The following is a 14,195-nucleotide window of genomic DNA, read 5'->3' as shown; positions in this document are numbered from 1 at the left end:
CAGTAAGTAGGAGCTTCAGGATGCCTAAACATTGATTACCTTGGGGGAAATTACACAAGTGTACTGAGGCCCTTGGTTTAGAAATCTGTGAAACAGCTTCTTGTTGACTTTAAGTAAATTTCAGGTGATCTTTCAAGATCTAGAAACTCAGATCATGCTTATTCTTATTTTGAAATGGAGTTCTCATTTCCCTTAGTATGTATACTTAATCCAGTGTACACCGAGAGGGCTTTCTCTAAATAGCCTGTGAGTAAATGACCATGATAAAGTTAAACACTGAACATATATGAACATGATCTGCATTCAGGTGAGGATACATTAACTGGTTTCAGCACAACCATCGAAACTTCACAAGTTAAAGTGACACATTTAGTTATGTACATAATCATAGACTTTTAGATTATAAGGAGCCCAACAGGTCACCTAGTCCAGCCCCCTTTAACTTACAGATGAGGAAACAGGATTAGAAAGGCAACTGCTGCCCATGGGAGCACCATAGCCAAGGATGTGGTCCAGGCTGGGGTCAATGTCTCCTGTCTCCAAGGCCAGTATTTCCCCCGTGATCCACTGTAATTACAAGCCTTCGCAATAATAGGAATGAAACTAAGTCATTATATAAATTATAAATTACTATAAATCATGTGACTTTAATACAACTAAAAGTGTTCAGTATTTAGGAAGACAGACGCTGTGACACAAAATATTTACTGAACTTCCTGTGTGATAACAGTCCTTCATTTAGTCTTTACAAAATCCCAAAGATACACTTTACTATTCACAGCTTAAAGATGAAATAATTGAGACTCAAAAGCCTCAATAGCAGAAGTCCATCTAAAAACTCTGATCCATTACCCAGGTAGACAGCTCTGTCGTGTTCCTGTAGGTAACCTCTTCACCACTACCAGTACCCACAAGAGAGACAGGGTATGTTTGGCCTAGAGCAAGATGGTCATTTCTCTAATACTATGTAAATTGCCATCTGCAGAGATCTATACCAGAATCTCTGATGGAGGTGTGTGGGCACATGTTTGTGAAGGAGAGAGGAGTAACCCCTCAGGAGTCAGTGACTCAGTGACACCAATGTTACTTATGTAAGTTTCTAAAAAGGCGTTTCCACACTATTGTGGAAAAATGCACACCTGACATTCATTTGGTGTCCTCTTCTTCTGCACGTTCCTCCCCCATCAATATCATTTCCACAAGGTACTGCATTTATGTGTATCAGTCCTGTTTCCAAAGCCTCCTTGTTGCCCGTTGGATAGGTCGCTTAAGAACTCATAGAACAAAGAGTTATAAAGGTATATGGATATCGCCAAGTCTCTTTCCACGTTTTAATTGTGCAGAAACTGATTTTCAGACAGGTAATACAGCCAGTCAGAGACAAAACTGGGACTTAGGGCAAAGTTCTGACTCAAGTCTAATACTCTTCTCTCTATACAACATGCTTGATTATATGATTGGCCAAAAAAACAAGTGTCTGTCACGTATTTGGCCAAATATATTAATTATTTCAAGCCAATACCGTGTTACATTTTTAATAACAAGGTGAAAACAAAATTGGTAATTAAGAGATAGCGTCATAGGGTAGTAGAAAGACAATACAAGCCTCATAGCTAGATAGATCTAAATTTAATTCACGCTCCCTAATTTACTAGCTGTGTTGCCCTGGGCAAGTTGCTCAACTTTCCTGAAGTTGTAACTACCTGAGAATACTAAGAACTACATGCAGTGGGATATTTATAAAACATCTGACACATAGTAGATGCTCAATATATATTGGTTCCCATTAATTCTAACCCACCACAAAAGAGCTGTGCCACTCTTAGCAAATTCCTTTAGCCCTCTGGGTCTTACTTTCCTCCACTGTACAATGAGAAGAGGAAAGAAACCAAATGAATTCCAAAATCCCTTACGGCTCATCAAGTAAGAATTCCCAAAGGTTCCTTTACCTTAATTTAAATTCAACAAACACTTAGGTACCTTATATTCATCCTAGGCACTAAACAGTTCCAACCACCACCAGGAATATGTCTATGAGTTCATTAGAATGGGCTCAAACTCCATAGTACTTTAAGTTCCACACAGAAAAATTAGTATACAAAAGCAAAGGACTTAACTTTGAAGAAAACTCTGCAAGGACATCACAAACCTAAGATGATAAATAAAAATAATTTAGAGTATACCTTAAATTGTTAGTCTCTCTTTTTTTTTTTGCTGGGATAGAAGATGAGAACTTAAGTGTTTATACTATAGGTCTATAACAAGACTCAGGAGCCATTTAGGTAAAACACTAATGCCATTTTGGGGGGGAAAAAAAAGAGCAATAAACTTCTCTTCACATGTGAGTCTTACACTAGGCCTTAAAATGTAAGAAACCTGTGTCATTCTGAAGCAGAGGGGAATAAAATTTATTCTGAGAGGTGTTTTACAGTGATAAGCATTAATATAAGAAGGTAGTTGACCATGTTTTCCACATTACTTTTGAATTTCATATTTCAGATTTGAATTCTCTAAAAATAAAATATAATTTAAATCTTGAACCTTGTAAGTAAGACCTGGCGAAATATTAGCTGAAATAGTAACTGAAGTTAAATGAAAGTCTTAACTACAAAGTTTATCCTCCTCTTCTCTTCCATGAGGAAATCATTAGCAAATTTTTTTTATTACAGATAAGGCTTTTTGCAAATAACACTCTATAGATTCAACATAGATTTAAAATCATGATTAGAGCCTAGTCATGGTTTCTCAGAAATTCATTTGAGGTTTACCTGTTACCATACCTGTACAATATTATTCACTTACGTTATAAAAGTTTAGAATACACATCTTAGGTGATAAAACATCAACAACATCAAAAACATTTGCCTTTTATGAGTATGAAGAGACAGAAAAGGCCCGTTGAAATTTATATATATATATGGCATAGTGTGAACCAGAGGCAGAAGGCCTGGATCCTATTTCTGCTGTTGTTAAAAGCTCGATATGTGATTCTTGGACAAGTCACTTCACCTTTCTTATCTGTTTCTTTATGAAACAGGAAGAACCATCTGATCTAAGATTTCTTCCAGTTCCTATAATTAACATCTGTGCGAATCCTCAATACAGTACTTGAGGAGCATGGGACATGGGGCAAAAGTACTCACAGGAGAGCACTTATTCTGCTCTTCATGCGTGCTGCTAGGAGGAGCCAGATTCTGTAGAGAGCCACACACTAAATGGCCTGGCTTCGTGCCTTGGCTAAAGAACACCATCGATGACTAGGAAGGCACTTAAAGAGACTCAGCCAGAGGAAACAATCTATTTTCTGAACATAGTCCAAAAATTAGATCGGGTCGTGTGAGCCTACACAACATGACCCCTGGTGTCTCGGCCTTTTATCTTGGCCTGCGGAAGGCCTGAGTTCATGTAGGTGACCTGTGGTTTCTGAGCCTTATGAGAAATACTTCTGAAAATGAATGGTTCTCATCCCCAGTCTCACATCTGACCCTTGAAAATACATATATTTTTATGCAGCAGCTGCAATACATGCAGCATTCCTAGGACACCTTCATGAGACAGAGTTTAGCATAGTGGTTAAAAGTGTGAGTCGAGCTCAAATCCCGACTCTGCTGCTTAACTGCTGCGTGATCTTAGGAAAGAAGCTTAATCTCTCTGTGCTTCAGGTTCCTTTTCTGTAAAACGGGGAAACTAATAAAACCTAACTCAGGTTTGTCGTGAGGCTTAATCAAGATAATACATGCAAAGCAGTTAGCACAGAGCCTAACATAAAGTATCAATACACGTTAGTAAGCTGGGTGAATGGATAGATCAATCGATCGATTGATCAACTGATCTTTCAGTCCTGGGCCCTGGGACTCCCTGAAAAGGCTTATGCGAAGGCCAAAAGCAATTTTCTAGCAGTGAATGGCATCTGCAGATCTTTTCTGAGCAAATAATATAGCAAAGACTCAAAGCTGGGCTCAGCTTTTACTAATAGGATCCTACAGAAGTCAGGAGGAAGTAAGATTATCCTTAAAGTAGGAAAGAGTTACGCTGGTTTAAGACAAGATCCTTTAAAGAGATAGACACACACAAAAAACATTTAATATGGTCATACAGAATTAGAGAAAGGAGGTTACTTTTCATTTATACCTTCTCAAGTGTTGCCAGCATTAAAAGCCACAGAGTTTTATAACTGGATGGCTCCCTAGAGACCATCTAGTTCAACTCCCTTACTTGATAGGTAAGTTGTTGAGGCCCAGAGAGATTAAGCAACTTTCTCGAGGTCATTCAGCAGTAAATAACAGTGCCAAGACAAATAAGCTTTCTGACTCCTCCCATTTGCCCACCCAGTACTCCCCCTGGTAACTTTCACCAGGTCATCATCCTGTCCTTGTTGTACCAAAAGGGCATTAAAACACACATAGGTTTCTCACTTTTGCCCAGTTTCCCAAAAAGTACAGAAGCAACCTCAACCCCCAAGACCTTCTTCCCATTGGGAATTGGGGAGGATACCAGTCAATCTGTGGCCTTCTCCCAGGCCTTCTTTGGAGTTTCCACTCTTTCCTTCCTGTTCCTCATGTTCACTCAACAGGGCTACTTCTAAAAGTCCCTCACCTCAAAAATCAGGCACGTCCCAGGGCACAAGTTACCACCTGCTAATCTGCAAATTCTCATCTTCCCACAAATGCTACACCTTGAGGCAGGAAATACAGAACTGTTACTAAATTTTCTCTGAGCTCCCTGAGTACATTCAGTGAGAACTGATCCCTCCCTCCCTAGGATGACTCAACCAGGTTCATTTATAAAGTGTGTGTATGTGAAGGGCCAGAGAACCCCTAGGCGTGCCTAACACAGAAAACAGGAGAAAGAGGGGACCAAGGAATGGGAGATGGGTTGAGGGAAGGAGGGAGACAAGTAGAAGGAGCGCACCTGTCAAACTGCAAAGTATGGATCCTAGAGACAGCTGTGCTGCTGGGACTGACTCACTGCTGAAGGGACAGAACTGCCCAGGGGATTGCAGCGTTTTCATTAGGCGCTCTGGTAACTGACTAACAACAGACTGGCGCCTCAAACTACACACATAGGAGGAAGTAGGTAGAGGCTATCCCGAAGTAGCGGGAATAACGAACTCTTTTCTTCCCACTCCCTTTCCTACTCTTGTGAGTTGGCACGCCACTCTGTGCCTGGCTGGCATGCCCTGAGCTTGCCAGGGTGCAGTGCATCACCCCTGACCGGGAACTCCCCTCCCTGCTCTCCCGAGGGCTAGAGAGAAACATAGGGCATCTCTCAGCTCTACCAAGAGCTCCCGTCCCTTGCCCCTTGCAGGGGAACTGATTTGAGAGAAAAGCTTTTGCTGAGTGTCTGAAGCTGACAAATGCGGGGCACTTCTTGTCCCTAAGCACTTGCGCCTGCGTGGGGTGTCCCTCAGCCTGGGTCTCTGCTTTGAAGGTGGGAGGCCTAAATGTCACAGCCACAGTGTTCCTTCCCCACACGCGCACCTACCCATGAACCCGGAAGGAAGGCTTTGCTTTGATCTTTTTTCCCTCCCTACCTGAATTCCGGGACCAGGTTAGGCTGCAACCCGTAGAAAGCAGCGGAGAGAGTGACCAACCACCCGGGCTTGTAACTGCCGTTCTCGCACTCCAGATAAGGCGGAGACCACTTGACGTGGCTCTTGTCCCCGCTAAGACCGTCCCTGCGCCGCCAGCTGTGGCCCAGGCCCCGGGGCCCCTCATTGGAGCCGCGGCGGTGCAAGTGAGTCCTCCACTTGCGCCGGAGGCCGCGGAACCACTCGGTCTCCAGCGTGGCGTTGGCCAGGTGGTGTGCTGAGGAGGACAGGTCCTGGAGCAGGATGCGACTCTCCTCGCGCGTGGCCTGGAGGAAGACCTGCGGGGCTGGGGCGGACAGCGACTCGGTGCTGAAGGTGATGGCCGCCCGGGAGATGCTGGGCTCACCCTCCAGGAGGCTCCGCACCAGTGCCCGGTACCACTCCAGGTCGTCCTGCGAGTTCTGCTCCCGCGACTTATTGCTCTACAGCATCATGTTGAGGAAGTTGGTGGCGTGTGTCAGCGTGTCCAGCGCCCCGTGCAAGGAGGAATGGGAGCTGGCTAGGGCAGGCGACTTCCCCGGCAGGCCCGCCAACTCGTAGCGGCTGGAGCAGTTGGCTCGCTTCAGCTGGTGGGAGTCCCCGGTGTAGAGGTAAGAGGCCACGTCCATGGGCACCTCCTCGGCGATTTTCTGCGCCAAGATGGTGCCGTCGGTGGAGCGGCTCCAGGGAGCCGAGGGGTCCGAGGCAGAGGCTCGAGCCGGCTGCTGGGCGTGCTGCTTCGCCCTCAGGGCCTTCTATCGAGAGGAATCCGTCCGACTTGGAGGGTCGCGGCTGGCGCCGGCAGCTCCCAATCCCAGGTGAACGAGCAGGAGGCAGCAGAGTAAGGGGTTAGCCATGGCTCCCATCTGCCTCGCAGCAAGGAGAGGAGGTAACGGAGGGAGTCACTTTTTAAATTTTGGCCGTCAATCTATCAGCACTAAGACTTTTTCTAGGAGTCTTCCCCCTTTTCAGCTGGCACCCAGTCCAAAAGGACTTTAAAGTAGGGATGTTCTGACATACGCGCGGCTGACTGAGCTACCGTCGCAGGAGATCAGATCACCTGTGGCAACGCCGGCTGCTCCTGCTCCACCATGGGTCTGCTCGGGATTGCGCACCTCGCAGCCTGGAGCCCGGCACCTTACATCCCCTCTCGCCGCCGGCAGCTATAGTTGGCCTGCTTACGTCTTTCTGCTTAGCAGCTTCCACCGCCGCTCTCATTGAGGTGTGTTCAGGAGCTGCTGCTGCTGCTGCTGCTGCCGCCGCCGCCGCGGCCGCCAAAGACACTGCTCCATCGTCTCGCCCGTGGCAGGTCGTTCCCGCCTCCCGGCTCAGGCTCCTCCTCGTCCGCTTCGCCCCGAGGCGCGGAGCGCGCGCGCCCAGACCCGCACCGCGAGCGTAGCAGCTAGGGTTTCTTTTAAGGCGTTTGTCTTTCCGGAACCACGAGGGCTAGGCAGCTGGTTAATTGGAGTCTTTAAGTTTGGCCACAAACCACACTCCTGCCTCTCCCTGCTCTCGGGAGGAAAGCCGGTTTAAAGAGGCGGCTTGGCCGCAACCAAACCCTGGTAGGGCGGCTTCAAGTCGTCTTGTGCCCTGTTTGGCCGGCTCCTCTGTCAATCAGCCGACTGCCGTTTGTTGGGCTGGTGCGGGAGCTGTCCAGTGCTGAACCCGAGGCGCAGGAGGAGGCGGTGGCGCGGAATGCAGCTTCGCTGAGTCCTTTCACCCGCTCGCGTTCCCTGATGACTCGGGAACCTGAGGGGGTGAGAGGTGGGGTGGGCGGAGTGAAGGGAGAAGCAGACTTGTGGTGGCTCAGAGCGAAGGAAACTTGGATGTACCGAGGAGGAGGGTGTTGGCATCTTGCATGCTTAGTTAAATCAGCCTTTCCTTTTGCCTGGTAAAGAGGGAGAAAGTAGTTTTCATTTGTGGCTTAAATCGGAGGGAAGGGACGTAGGATGGAGACGTGTCCTCCCGAGCATCTGCTCATTTTGGGCAAATTATCAAATCTTCTTCCTTGTTGTCGGTTAAAGAAATGATTAAACCCTACTTGCCGAGGTCTTCGCTATAAGGGAGTAATGGAGACATCTACCGGCTGAACTTTAAGGGGAAAATGCCATATTAAAGGAGCCTCTCTGCTTGAAAGGGATGAAGGGGAACCTGTGGAAGTGTAAGCAAGTGAATATGTGGAAGGGAGAGAATATGTGCCGGGGCAGGACTCGGACTGTGAGAGAATGAGAATGAGTCTGTTGGGCGGGAAGGGAAGCCACTCTGACTGGGAGTTCCTAGAATTAATGGATGTAAGAACTAAGACATCTGGTTAACTATAGGTTGGGATGTCCCAGCAGAAGAAAGAAGACCTGAATAAGTATGCCAAGACCCCCCAGAATGATTGGAAAATCCCTTAACACAGTCTAATGGTTTTATTTGAAGCTTTAAAGGGTCTTCTGACATTTTCATTCTGAAAATACTAATTAGTACTTTGGATAGGTATGGTTTTATGCACCTCCACCTTCCATATGCACCTCCACTTTCAAATTCCCCAAGAAAGACACAGGATAGAAAGTCTCAAATTCATTTCGATTCCCAACTTAAAAAAAAAAAAAAAGTTACCTGTGGCATTCTAAGGTAGCACTGCTTAGATTTGCTTTATCCTTTCATTTTATTCTTCCTGTTGAGAAAATACCTAAGCACAAAAATTTAAGCTCCAAAGAGCAAAAGTTTGTCTGCATTGGTCACTGTAGCATCTTGAGCACCTAGAACACACAGATGCCTGGCACATAGTTGGTTCCCACTAAATATTTGCTAAACTAATGAATGAACCAGAAGATAATGATGATGAAGCTAATTATTTAGGAATCCATCTCCTTACCTAAGAAGAGAAGTCTGCCTGATGTGTCAGTGGTGAGGGCTTTTGGAATAAGACATAGCAACCAGTTTTCCAAACTGCAGTGTATGGTCTCCAAGGGAGTTTTTATAGCTTTGCAAAGAATGGTTATTAGATTTGTGTTTATTTACAAGTAGAGTTCATGTTCATATCTGACTTGTTTAAATTTTGCTTTGCAGTGTATACGCTTTTGCCAAATAAAGGTCATCCCAGTTTAATCCTCTACTATAGCACACGTGGCAATAATAGGAGTTTCTGTTTGTTTAATTTATCAGAGTATACAATATGATTTTCTATTTAGTTGTCTAAAGACTGGTGTAATTTCATCATTAATTGATTTTTTTAAAGAAAACCTGTATAACTAATTAACAATCCTTTAAAATTTTCTAGTATTGCATTTTAAAAGGAAGATATAATTTTATTAGTCAGTCCTTCTATAAGTAATTCAATGACTTAGCATAATTGAAGGATCTGGGTTCTGGTCCTATCATTATTTTAAGCAAGATATATGGACACTAACAATATATTTGAAGTTTCTGTGTCTCGGGATGCAAACTGTATGTGGGCCTCGTGATTTGACACTGAGGGAGTACTGAAATGACACCTGAGCCACTCTCCTGGAGTGCCAGTTCTTCCCCTAGTGCACAGCTAACAAGAATGGAGCAGGCTATGAGAGGCTCTTGCAATTTGGGCATTCCCTTCAGGGGATCACCTTCAGTCCACACTGCCAAACAACAGAGGTGAACTAGTTAGGTCTAGAACAACACTGCCCAATAGAAATATAATGTGAGTCACAAATGTGATCCACATATATAATCTCAAATGTTCCAGTAGCACTTTTTAAGAGTAAAAAGAAAAAAAGTGAAATTAAATGTAATAATATATTTTATTTAGCCCAATAGACCCAAAATGTTATTCAATAAGTAAACAGTATGACAGGTATTACTGAGATATTCTACATTTTTATACTAAATCCTCAGAATCCAATGTGTATTTTACACTCACAGCATATGGAACTTCATACTAGCTACATTTCAAGTGCTCAATAACCACCTGTGACCAGAGGCTACCATAGAATACAAGCTCTGGAAGATAGTACATCGTGGTCTAGAATGATCTAGAAAACCTAGGTTTACTCACGATAAGGTACCATGGTCCAAATGGTCTAGGAGGCCTGTCCATTTAATAGATCTGGAGTCAAGGAAACTAACTGAGTAGATAGACAACCCTACGTCTATGTTAGTGTCTGTCACTGAAGGAGATCATCCAAAAGAAGTTATCATAGGGGACCAAGATATAACACGTACTCATACCCCTCTAAGCAGACTACAAAATTCCACAGCAACTCACAGACATATTCATTCAACAAATGTTGGCTTAGCCTCTGCTGTGTATCAGGCATCATGCTTAGTACTCGGGCAGACACCTGCATGATGGACACATGGACCTCACAGTCAAGTGTATAGAGAGAGAAACAATAAAAAAGCAAACAAATAAATTTTAAAATTACATATTGTGATCAGTGCCATGAAGAAATAAACGCTGTAAAGTTACAAAGAGTGCATGGTATGGGGGCAGGGAGATTCTTATAGAGAGAGAGAAAGAAAAGGAAGACTTCTATGAGGAGGTAACAGTTGAGCTAAGATGTAAAAATGAGGAGTAGTTAACTAGGTAGTAAGTAGTAGTGAACTAGCTAAGGGTAAGATGAAAAGAAACTTAGCAGGAAAGAGAAGTGGGAAAAGATGACTGCATTAAGATGAAGTTCATATATAATATAAAAATACAAACAATTGAGACAAAAAGAAAATCATTTTATAGGATAATCAAGTGATCCTGGCATGAATAGCACCTCTGTCCCACCAATTACACGAGCGTGATTTGTAGAGGAGATAAATATCCCTGTGTAGCCTCAAGTTAAGAGCTAAGTTATCTAAATGCATATTAATACTGTGTGGGAGCTTGACTGTAATAGGTCAGTGTATACAAGACCTGTAGGCCCTGTGTGACAAGGCCCAAAGCGTTTTCATCACAGCCTGAAAAGTCAATCTAACTGCTTTAGAACAGTCAAATTTGCACTGATGAAAAAGCATTATGCAGTGGAGCTTTGAGTTATTAGTTGTCAGTATATTATTGATTTATCATTACTGTAAAAAGGAAGATGTGATATTAGCATATCTTTAAGTAAAAGAAATTAAAGGAGGTTAAAAAAAACTGCTGAGACCAGATTTTATGTGAGCAGTATAGGTAAAGTTGTTTCTAAAATTTAAGTGCTCCTTTAAATCATTTAAATCAGCAAGGATTAGGACAGTGGGATATGGCGAAAGGACACTGGATTGGCAGTTGGGAGACCAAGCTCTGATTTCCACACTGCTGATGTCTAGTCATGTGACTTTTGACAGTTTCCTCAACCTCTCTGAGCCCTTTTAGTTCATCTTTAACATAAGAGTGATGTATTAGGGACTTCCCTGGTGGTGCAGTGGTTAAGAATCCACCTGCCAGGGCTTCCCTGGTGGCACAGTGGTTGAGAGTCCACCTGCCGATGCAGGGGACACAGGTTCGTGCCCCGGTCTGAGAAGATCCCACATGCTGCCGAGCGGCTAGGCCCGTGAGCCATGGCCACTGAGCCTGCGCGTCCGGAGCCTGTGCTCCGCAACGGAAGAGGCCACAACAGTGAGAGGCCCGCATACCGCAAAAAAAAGAAAAGAATCCACCTGCCAGCGTAGGGCCCATGGGTTCGAGCCCTGGTCCAGGAAGATCCCACCTGCTGCGGAGCAACTAAGCCCGTGCGCTACAACTACTGAGCCTGCGCTCTAGAGCCCACGAGGCACAACTACTGAAGCCTGTGCGCCTACAGCCCATGCTCCGCAACAAGAGAAGCCACCGCAATGAGAAGCCCACACACCGCAACGAAGAGTAGCCCCCACTGTCCGCAACTAGAGAAAGCCCAGGCACAGCAACGAAGACCCAGCGCAGCCAAAAAAATTTAATTAATTTTTAAGAATACTTAACTTAAAAAAAAAATAGTGATGTATTAGATACAGCCACAACTGAAACAGTTTTAGCTGAGTGATGGATAATGGTCCAGGTATATTTTTCGGAACTCATCATTTTTGATAGTTCTAGATTTATAATGTAAATGTTATTTTTAGGTTAAATAATGCTAGGTCTCAGTAAACAAAGTGGCACAACCCGAATCAAATTCTTGATAAAGCAAATAAAGCCACAAAGAAGCAGCATAATCTGTCAATAGAACACAAAATCAGAAATCCAGTTCTTATTCGTGGTCTTACTGAGATTCTGGATTTCCCTGAGCTTATGCTACCCCCTGTGCCTCACGTTCCCATTTGCAAAATGAAGATCATAGTCTTTGTTATCCAAGGGTGGTGGTTTTGAAATTTCTGGGTGAAGAAGAGTCACTAGAGAATTCTGATCACTGCTGTAGGTCTGGGGGGAAGTTAAGAATCTGCATTTTAATAAGCACCACAGGTGGTTTTGATGCAAATAAGCCATGGAACACATGCTGAGAAATGCTGCTTTGAGCCATGGAAAATAACTCTAAGATAATAGGGGAGAAGCTCTCCTGGTAAACAAAAAACTGTGCTGTAAATTGTGAAATGTACCCTGTGGGGGGAAAAAATGAAAATAACACCTATAAAGAGATTATCATCATCACCTAATCATTTATATAGCACTTACAGTGGCCAGGCATTGCTCTAAGGATTTTACACACTTTAGCTCATTTAGTCTCCATTACCACACTGTGAGTTTGGTACAGCTACCATTTTACAGATGGGAAACAAACAAACAAATGAATTGCCCTAAGTACTACAGCTATCTGGCTCCAGATGTCATACCCTTAATCACTACACCAGTGGTTCTCAAATGTTGATACACACTAGATATACCTGGAGAACTTTTGTCAAAGCACAAATTAGTGGCCTTAGCCCCAAAACTGCTGACTTGGTAGGTCTAGAATAAGGCCTGAGAATTTGCATTCCTAACAAATTCCCCTGTGATGTTAAAACTGCTGGTCCAGGGAACACACTTTGAGAACCACTGCTCTGAGATGTGCTTTTCATCATTATAACCCCTGACTTTTTGGTAACACTTTTCCATCCATTTAATGTGGAAAGAGGAGAAAGTCAAATTAAGGGATGAAAATATGCCTGAAATCTAGCAAGAAAAAAAAACTATTTCTAACTGAGAAAGCTTACTCAAGATGTTTATGTTTTTTACTTAGCAGTTTATTCTCATCTGCCTCCAGTTTACCCTTAAAACTCTTACTCCCTGTCAGCATCGCTTCTAACAACACTCCTGCTCTTTCCAGAGTCGTCTCCTCTGTTTTTCACTGTGAAGTCATGACTTGGGCTGTTCTTGCATTCCCAGTGAAGTGCAAACGCAGTATCATCTATAGAGTCACTAGGGCTTTGACCCAAATTGCTAGTTTCCCTAATCCCCTTACCCCCATGCACACAAAATGGTTCTGTAAACTAAAGACACTTGAAGAACTTCCTGATCACAAGGGAAGAAAACGCCAGGAAATGGCACTTATGTTAGGAGAATCCTGAATGTGCTGAGGCGAAGTATGTCTCCAAACAATGTCCCATGACACTGACCTGACATTCAGCAGTGCAGGAAAGGACCAATACGACCTTCACAAAAAAATTACACCAAATTAATTATTCAAAGCTCAACTCCATTCAATGCAAGGATCGTCTCTTTTTCTTATTAAGAAATAAGAACAACCAAAAAATTTGAAACAAAGTTTACCGAAATATGGACTTTGTGGATAGCAAAAGATGGGAAATGGATTATTTTGTCTCTGCTCGATTTTGCCTGCTTGCCTTGCTGGAGGGAAGCCCCTCACACCATGTGTACCCATATGTTGTTATAATTCATGATATAGCTTTCATCAGCATAGTACCTTGGGCATAATGGGGGTTTACTTCATGATCAGTTTAGGACTCGTCTCTCCATCCGAACACAGGAGCTTCTGCAAGTTGAGATCTTCAAGTGCCCAGGATCATGCACACATAGGATACACTAACTAATGACAGTTCCTCATTGATGAAGAGCAGAAACTTGTAAATCCAAACAAACTTATAAAGAACAAGTTTAGAGTAGTAAGCTGCTTATAAACTTTTTGCTGTTATTTTAAAAAACTTGAAGGAAATTAATCCAGTAACGTTGATATTGTTGAAATTGCAGACATCATCTTAACATCAGGATTGTATGGAAAAGGAAAACAAAGAAACATAACATGGAAATATATGCCAACAAAATGTGAAAGAAGACAATCACTGCACATGTTTCAGGAATAGCCGCAGGCTAAGAAAATGACAAACCTAAATATGAATCCAGGTACAAAACAGTTCTGCAAATCTATCGTTTTATTTTAACAGTAATATTATGTATGCCTACTTAAAAAAAAAAAAAAGTTTCCTCCAGACCTCTGCTGCTATCCCTAAAGAAAAAAAAAAAAAAAGGAGGCAAAGAAATTTACTTTAAGATTTCCTATCTAATCTGTGGTCAGTTGGTCTCTCCTCCTCTTCCTCCTCTTTCTCCTCCTCTTACAGACAGTAAGTGCTCAATGACAGATTAGCTGTAAGTCTGGGTTGTCCCCAGGGAAAGGGAAGAGAGAACGTCCATACCTGTGAGACAGTTATTGACGTTTACTTAGAAGTGTCTTCTTTTGATTGCTTTCGGTACTAGCATTTAAGTAGGTCTGAGGCAGAAGCCTGAGTCCTG

The 14,195-nt window shown here is 43.4% G+C and overlaps 1 pseudogene; it reads right to left on the bottom strand.

Annotated features, from left to right (window-relative positions):
• Positions 1-4,828: 4,828 nt before the first annotated feature.
• Positions 4,829-6,804, bottom strand: LOC149749486 (metabotropic glycine receptor pseudogene; annotated as a pseudogene).
• Between the last annotated feature and the right edge of the window lie 7,391 nt (positions 6,805-14,195).

This window comes from Delphinapterus leucas, chromosome 3 (genome assembly GCF_059928025.1).
Source record: "Delphinapterus leucas isolate spDelLeu-1000000601 "Yukka" chromosome 3, BTC_Dleu_Yukka2, whole genome shotgun sequence".
Lineage (NCBI taxonomy): Eukaryota > Metazoa > Chordata > Mammalia > Artiodactyla > Monodontidae > Delphinapterus > Delphinapterus leucas.
Note: the sequence above shows the minus strand (reverse complement) of the source record. Positions and strands in the feature narration are given on the sequence as shown.